This window comes from Gekko japonicus, unplaced genomic scaffold (assembly GCF_001447785.1).
Source record: "Gekko japonicus isolate JY-2015 unplaced genomic scaffold, Gekko_japonicus_V1.1 scaffold320, whole genome shotgun sequence".
NCBI lineage: Eukaryota > Metazoa > Chordata > Lepidosauria > Squamata > Gekkonidae > Gekko > Gekko japonicus.
Window position 1 is genome coordinate 138084 of NW_015168660.1, and position 9003 is coordinate 147086.

A 9003-nucleotide genomic window follows, 5' to 3' on the forward strand; every position below is an offset into this window, starting at 1 on the left:
TTTAAGGTGCTCTAATCTCTTCTTATATATAAATCACCCAAGATGGGAACAGTGATCCCAGTTCGGCGGCCAGCTGTCTCTAGCGCGGTCTCCAGTAGCGCTGTTCTACGTGCATTCTGCCAGGTGATGGTTGCCCCATATAAACAGTACCACAGTGGTGGAATAGTAGCGGCGGCGGCTCCTACTCAAAAGCCTGGTGGAAGAGCTCCGTCTTACAGGCCCTGCGGAACTGGACAATGCGGAAATGGGCAATAAAAGCCCTACGTCATACCAGAAACGGTGGGAGTCGGATTGTGAGATGATGCTGTCGGATAATGTTTGGTTGCAAATCTGGAATTCAAATACTTTTTCCTCCCAGGTAATAAGTGTCAAGGTACAATCCTTTAAGATTGTGTCCCATTGGTATCAGCAGGACATGGCAGTTATCACGAGTTTTTACAGCGTACTCACCTCTCTGCTGGAAGGGGTGTGGAAAGGTGGGGTCATACACACGTTGATGGCAGCGTGAGAGAATTGAACAATTCAGGAAGACAATTTTGGACCAAATATTCCTTATAACGGGCTATGTTGTCCCATTCTGAGATATTGTTTCTTAATTATTGGAAGGATAACACAGTTCCAAATTTTAGGAAAGAGCGGATCTCAAATCTTCTAATAGCTGCCAAAACATCTATAGCGGCTAACTGGAAATGCCCAAATACACGTATGCTTCATATATGGCAACATAAGGTATAGGGGATGTACATAATGGAAAGAATTATGTATAAGATGAATCAGTTTGAAAATAATCCTCCTTCCTTGAATTTTGTAGAAGTGTGGCCAATGATATTGAACTACTTGATGCGGATGGGAGTGATCCCCCCAAAATTGAAGTACTTAACTGAAATGCCATATTAAGGATGTTTATAATTTGCAAGATCTGAGGTTTGGTATTGCTTATTTACTTTCTATTCCAATTGTCTTTGCTGTTTGTTATGGGTATTTTTTGTTTTATGTTTCATGCTCGTATATTTGTTGGTTGTACTAAATATATATTGTCAAATTTTAAAAAGAAAGAAAAAAGAAGAAGGTGAGCTGAGGGGTCTGGGAAACTGAGGGAGTGGTTGCTTAGCAACAGTTCCATCCTCCCTTTCTGTTTTCTGGGAAAGATGCTCTCCCAAGTCTCTTCCTCCCCACACCAAGCTCCTGACATTTGCCTCATTCTCCCTTGAGACTTTGAATCTGAACTAGTTCAGAAAAGACATTAGTGTGTAAAAAAGCAAAATCTGTGCACCTGTCTGTGTGTTTGGTCCCTTGTTTAAAACACCCAAAATCCTGGTGCTATGTGTGCTATAATAATTACAGCATGCTGCTCATACTGTTCATCATAAATATGTATTGTAATATTTTGGGGTTCACAGGTAAAATTACGTGAATAAGGAATGTCTTAAAGCCACAGTCTCATAGTCTTTTTCTAGAACTAGCTAAGGTCCCATGATGTTAGGGCAAGTCCTCAAACTACCAGCTCTTTAATATTGTTAAATATAAGGGACTGTCTCTAAATTCCCCAGTCTGGGGGCAAATGGGACTTCCATAAGCCATTATCTGGAAGATAAATGCTCTTCAAGAGATATGAGGTTGCATAGCTCAACAGCCTCTCTGACATATCGTGTATAGCATATGTACCTCACCTTCCCAATGACAGTAATCACACTTGCAAATCCCCTGCAGTGTCTCTAAGGCTGGTGAAGTGGGCGTGTGTCCTATGTACTAATAATGAACAGTGCACATCTTGGAATGTGTAATTAAAAAGAGGCACATTGTTTTGCAGTCCATTGGCATGGCTACAGAATATCTACACCATGTTCTGTTTGTAGCTGCCATCTAGAGGACAGTGTATGGATCACTCTGGCTTTCTGAGTCGCTCCTAATCAATTTCCAGAGACTTGGGAATGTTGAAAGGTGTGTGTGTGTTTAATTGTGCAAGGAGAAAATGCATATTCAGGGACAGGAATGAACAGTGCAGCCCTAAACTATCTGTGTGAAATTGTAGGCTTGCAGGAGAGAGAGGGAGAATGCCTAGGAATACACTTTGACTAGGGTTACCAGATGACCTCTTTTTAAGGACATTTTTTTTGGGGGGTGACCATCCTCTTTTAGGCTCTTTTTTAAAAAAACCTGATGAAAATGTCCTCTTTTTGAGTTGGAAGGTTAGGAATATTCCTCGTTAGTAGCAATTTTCACAGCTTAAATTGTAGGGGTATTTAAAATGAGATTTGTCATAGTGATCACTTGTTTGAAGTAGTTAGTCGGGAAATATGTCCTCTTTTTTGCTTTTCAAAATATGGTAAACCTAAGTTTGACCTAGAAAGGAAAGAAGTATTTTGAAGTATTTGCACAGGATTGCAGAAGGATAAAGATAAGAACTCTTTGAAATAAAATGTTCACAAGAATTTGAAGAAAGACCACATTGATCCGGCAACTCAAGAACTAACTAGGTAGTCTATCTAGGCTAAATCTAGCTTGGATAGGAAGAAAAAAAAAAGTGGTACAACAAAACCCCAAACCTGTCTCTAAACTTTTAACAGTCTCAATGGCGGATTACAAAAGAGTAAGTCAATGCAATCTATAGGATGGGATATTCAATGAACCATGCCATAGGAATTAGGGTTGTAGAACCAGTCAGAATCTATAAACAGAACTGAAGCAAAGCTTAAGTATTAATATGACATATTAAATTATGCAAAAATTCCATAGTTGGATCCCAGTTTTAGTAAGCTCTCCAGGGGTGTCAAATATGTGGCCTGCGGGCCAAATTTGGCCCCCACAGGGCTTGTATCCGGCCTGTGAACAACTGGCTCTTATCTGCTTCCTTTTTCTTCTCCCCTGCTTCCTTCTGCCTCACAGATTGCTTTGCCAGGCTCTCTAAATCACACAGGAGCTATAGAACAAAGCCTCTTTTCCCTTCATTGGCTGAGGCTCCTCCACCTCATCATCCCCTGGGAAGGAAGAGGGGGGGAGAGCCAGAGCTTGCTTTGCTCAGTCCTATCCCATGGGAGAGATACAAAGCACAGCAATTCTGAGACTTAAGCCAAGCCTCAACACACAGCAATTCTCAAGGTTTTAGATCAGCTCAAAACCCTTACGCTTCAGTGAAATCATTGCGTCCCTCTCCCTCTCTGCAAAGGGGGATCACTAACACTGCAGCTTCAGTCGACGAAGCTGTTAGGGAAGGGGGTTTTCAGGATCTTGGCTGTCGAAGAGCTTTGCCGGAACAAGCCCATTCCAAGGGTGTAGACTTTCCAATTTCCCGGGGGGGGGGGGGGGCGGGGGCTGGGCCAGAGGCATTGCTGTGCTAGGAGCAAGGGTGGCTCCTGGGGGAGGCTGAGCACTTTCCTGAAAATTTCGGCGGGGGCTGAAGCCCTGCCGCCCCCACGAAGATTACGCCTATGCGCCCCCCCCCTCAGAGATTATTGCACTCCCATGGGAGCCGCAGAACCTTAGGGAACACAGACACAGACAGACAGACACACAGACAGACAGACACACAGAGGCCATCCCAGCCCCTGATCAAACAACCCACAAGCTTAACAGGTTTACCTGAAAATCAGGAGAAAACACTCCCACCCCAGTCCACTTTACCCTTTGTCCACAACAGCCGCAATGCTGATCGCCAGAGTTCAGGCTTGGACAAACTTGGCAGGAGTGAAGGGCTTCTCTCTTCTTGCTTGTCCCACAGGACAATCTGTTCTTTTATGTGATGAACTGTTGCATTCGAAGCACAAACCGGATTTGGAATCCACAGGTGTCTTGACAGGCGAAGTGGGAGGGGTTTTTCCCTCTTCTCCGCTGGTGCGCTGGCTCTGGAAAAGGCTTCTCTGCACTTGGGGGAGTCGATCCTCCAAGGCTCCTCTCCGTTGCTCAGCAGGCTTTGTGCAAACACAGCTGCCTCCCCCGGAACAGACGCTTCTAGCCCCTCCAAGGCAGCAACATCGTTAGACGACAGACAGTAGAACTGTTTCCATGGGACAGATCCTGAAGGCTGGTGCTCACCGGAATCCTTTCCCAAGCTGCATTCAGCCGGCAAAAGTTGCAGATTTCAGCCCTACGTCGGTCAGTGATCTGCTGGACAGTTCCAAGTTGGTTTCAGCAGTGGGCAGCTCTGGTGCCAGACTCCAGACAGGGGATTCCAGGAGTTAGCAGATTCACTGGGCTCGCCTGAGGCATTCCGGAACTCGTCCTGGTCCCCCACTTCAGCAATGTTGATGAGAGACACCTCTTCCTCCAGGGAGCAATGTTCACCTCCCTTATCCATGTCCAAAATTCCTAGCTAACGCTATTTTTAAAATAACAAAAACTTCTCTTACAGTCTATGCAAGCTCTGCACAGGGGAATGTACCCACGATTTTTGCAACTGAATTCCAGTTCATAGATCCCACAAGCTAAGGCCACCATGTATAGGTTATCCACTCACCGCTGGCACCATGTATAGGATTTATCCCACACAAGCTGCCACCATGTGTAGGTTCCTGCCCCTCAAGCCTGTCCAGGAATGAGGGGAAGCCTATACTTTTACAATACATTAACAACAACCCAGAGAGGTAGACTACCCTCTCTGGATTTCAGAACAATATGCCACCAGAATCCCCTTTTAACTAGTCCCGGCTTTTCCCCAAGGGAGGGATTCCAAACCTTTAGGTTAGCCTCTGGGACAGAACACACTAGCACCTCCTCAGAGATGCACTCTTAATGCTCAATGGTAGCGTGTGTGGTCAGCATTCAGGCTGCAAGATTTAGGCTTAGAATTCAGTTACAACATCAAGACAGGTTAGAAACAAGAATAATATTTTATTCAGCACAGAGTATTTGCAATTAGACTATAAGAATTTAAAAACAAGAAAGGCTAGGGCAGTTTGCCTTAACTAAACAGTAATTCATATTTTCCAATTCAGGATAGCATCAGTCCAAATAATCCAGTTAGACACCAAGGGATTTGTAAGAGCAGGGATTCCATCTTTGCAAGCATGTGCTCAGCTCACAAAGTAGTTCTTTGTTCCACCTGGGACAGCATTTCCAGGTGCAATTCAACAAGTAGAGAGAGAGAGCAGGAACAGAGAGCTCTCTTCCAAGACAATTAAACCCCAATCCAATCATGACCAGCCGTGGCCATCAGCCAATCAGGAGTAGACAGGGGATGTGCCCATTTCCTAGTTGTCATAGCGATGTGAGAAGATAGGCTGGGGGTTTGGGAACACCCTCTGCAGTCAGGTGACCCCCAACTCCAGCCTCATGGCGTACGTGACTGTTTGCATGAGGTCTGCCATTTGGCATGAACGTGTGAAAGAATGTGGGTTTATGGCATGCTATTGAGGCCATCTGGGCCTCACCATTTGGCTTGCGAGAGGAAGTAAGCCACAGCGTTATCAGAAGATATCACATGAGAAGGCAGGGGGCTTTTAGAAATCAATATTTCTATACAATACTGAATTGATTTATCAGGAACAATAATGTGCCAATGTTGTCTATAGCAGAAAACTTTTGTAAGGAGGTCTGAAAGTCCCCAATAACAGAAAGAATAATTTAATGGCAGCCTTGGTGGCAAAGTTAGTGTGCAACTGTGGTTTGGTGCTACATGAACAAACCCTGTTCTTACACATTCCCTCCTTTCTCCCAGATTTTGGCTTCAGTGTAAGGCCTGACAAACTGATTTCCACTCCTGTTCCAAACCAGGATGGCAACTTCTGTGCTAAATTGACTCTGTCCATGTAAGAATATGAGAGTGCATGCAAATGAGTAGCACCAAACTGAGGTTACTTTCGAATTATGTTAATATTTATTTCAATTTGTATCCTGCCCTCCCTGCTGAGGCGGGTTTAGGGCGGCTTACATAGCATTTCATGAAGTACACTACAATTAAAAGCCTTTCAAGACATAAAACAAATCACATAAAATAACAGTAATTTAAAAGCGCTGGAGCAAATGGTCTTTATGGCTTAGGTGGCCATATAGTTCCAATGGCTTCTACACCAGTTTGGTTCTCTCACTTACTGTGTGGTGGGCACAGGCCAGAGGTAGCGCTGGTATGCCGGGGCGCAGCTGGAGATAGAAAAAGGTAGAACTAGGGCACAGGGACAATATATAATGCGGCTCCTAATCAAACGCCTGGTGGAAGAGCTCCATTTTACAGGCGCTGCAGAACTCTAAAAGGTCCCGCAGGGCCCTGATATGGCTATTTTTGGAGAGATACAAAAGGACAATCTATAAAAGGTTGTCTTTTCCCTCTGCTATTTTAATGCCTGATTTACTCCATTGCTCCTCTCAATCTAACACCTGACCAGTTGCTTTGTCATGTTTTCTTCACTCTAATTATGCATGCTGAGAACTTCAACGTGAACACAACCACCAAGCAGATGTACCTTGCTTAAACTTTCTCCGTTACACTTGAGATGTGCTCCTGAGTGGATCTCCTTGGTGTCCCATGGCAAATTTAGTTATTTTCTTTTTTTAAAAAAAGGTAAAGGGCAAGGGAGCTATTGGATCCTACCCAAGAATAACATCAGATATCACCATTCTGTACTATATCACCACATCCTCCAATCTAGGAGAGGCCGTACCGCAGTAGTAGAGCATCTGGTTTGCATGCAGAAGGTCCCAGGTTCAGTCCAATGGTATCTCCAGTTACAAGCATCAGTGAACAGGTGATGTGAGAGACCTCTTCTTGAGAACCTGGACTGCTGCTGCTGGTTGGAGTAGACAGATTATTATTTAATCAATTTCTGGACTGCCCAATCCCTGAGTACACAAGGCTCTGGGTGATTTACAACAGGTTAAAACATACAAAATTCCAGATTAAAATTCACAAATCAGTTATTCTTAATTCAGTAGTCTCCAGATGGCGTCCATAATTTAATCTAAAACCTACTCTGGACTATATGCTGTCAAAGGCTTTCACGGCCGGAGTTCATTAGTTGCTGTAGATTTTTCGGGCTGTCTGGCCGTGGTCTTGGCGTTGGACTGTTCTTCTGTCTTGTGTGCAGGTTAAGGAGGAGGCCAAAGTGGACAGAATGGAAGAAAAGAGGGTGCTAGCTATGATGGAAAACAGCTGCTGTCCTCAACCAAAAGTCTACTGACCTTAGTAGATCAATGGTCTGACTCACTCTAAGAAAGTTTCGTGTGTTCATGTGAGTGGACTGGATACATGAGGTCCATGCTCAAACAAGTTTAGTGGAAGGCAGTGTCAATCCAGAAAGGCAAAGCTGGAGCTCATTAGACGGTCCAAGCTAATTCTATCTTGGTTAGGAAACATTGCTATGAAGGCAATGAATGTCTTTTGCACGTTTCCCCCAGCAAAGGGGTAGGCATTTTTTAAAAAACCCGCTAAATTTAATTCAGTCTGTGTCAGGAACAATAAACCATGTTTACCATGCAGCAAAAAAAAAAAAACTTTAGAAGGTCTTCAAAACAATCCAAGTAGATCTGATGGATCAGCAAAATAGTTCTGTTCCCTTAAAAGAACAGGCTGCACACTTGAAAGAATGGGAGAAGAACAAAAGGACGATGATTGAAATCAAAACCATCCCAAGATGAAATATTACGTTCAACATTTGGGACAAGCGTAACAAAGAATTAGCAACAACTCAGTCTTGGGTTGCTTCTGCGATATACCATGAAGACACCTTGGCAGCTTGAGGAGCAATTCCAGTGTATGGGAAAATGCTTACTTGACTCAATTTTTATGATTTATATACTGAAAATAAATGTATAACTTATAGTGAGACAAGACGTAGAATGTAGGAGGCCCCTTCTTCTTCCAGTATCTTCAGAAAATGAATATGCTCTTAATGCTGTGATGAGAAAACCAACTGAATTTGAATGGATGTGAATAACTTCCAGTACCTGTAAAGGCCCTTTTTTCTAAATAAATACATAAAATATTGCACTGACAATGAGGCTTTGAGGCATAAATATAAAGAGAAATGAGAAAAGATGTGCAGTTGAACATATCTAAAAAAAATCAATTGAGGTATGTATGCAGTGTACGTGCAGCAATATCTATAAATATATTTATAAGAGGGATCTCTTTTACCATCTGTTTTCCCCCCCAGTGATATTGTTTTTTGACATGAAAAAAATGTTGAACTCTTGTACAGTAATTCTATGGGGGGGAGGTGTTTGTCTAAAAATGCAAATTTCCTATATATCTGATAACACTGCAGAAAATATTAGGAAGTATCAAAGGAAACTGTTGTACTGCAAGTTATTATTCTGAATGTTGACACTGAAATACAACAAAGCAGTTAGAAGTCTGTTAACTTGACTTGGAATGAGTATAGCAAAGAACTGGGGGGGGGGGACCCCTTCCTGAAGAATGGTTTAGAAAAGTTTAGAATTTCATGGTAATAAACAAAATAACTTTTGTATACAGGAGGAAGGACAAAGCAAATGCCATTGACCTATTTAAAGACAACTGGCAACTTTTTCACGGAAATGGAGTCGGGTTTACAACTCACAGCTGGTAAATTCCTAGAGATTTGGGGATGATGCTTGTGAAGGGGAAAATCTGGGGAGGGATTTCACCTAGAATCGATGGTATACCACAGATTTCTCCTTCTGAAGTTACTATTTTCTCCAGGGGGCCTGTTCCCTGTTGTCCGGAGTTCCATTTTAATCTGTTTGTATTTCAAATATATATATATATATATTTAAGAAAGAAATGCACTTTGAACTTTTTATGTTTCTTTGGTGGCAGAATGTTACAGACTAATGCAGGTGCACCAAGGCTGTAGAAACCTAGGAGGGATAGGGTGTCCACACACACACACACACCGGGCCATGGCAGGGGATGGTGGGGTAGGGTGGCCAGATCCAGGTTGGGAAACTCCTGAAGATTTGGGGATGGAACCTGGGGAGGACAGGGACCTCAGTGGGATACAGTGCCATAAAGACCACCCTCCAAAACATCCATTTTCTCCAGGGGAGCTCATCTCTTTAGTCTGAAGATGAGCTGTAATTGGGGGGGGGGCT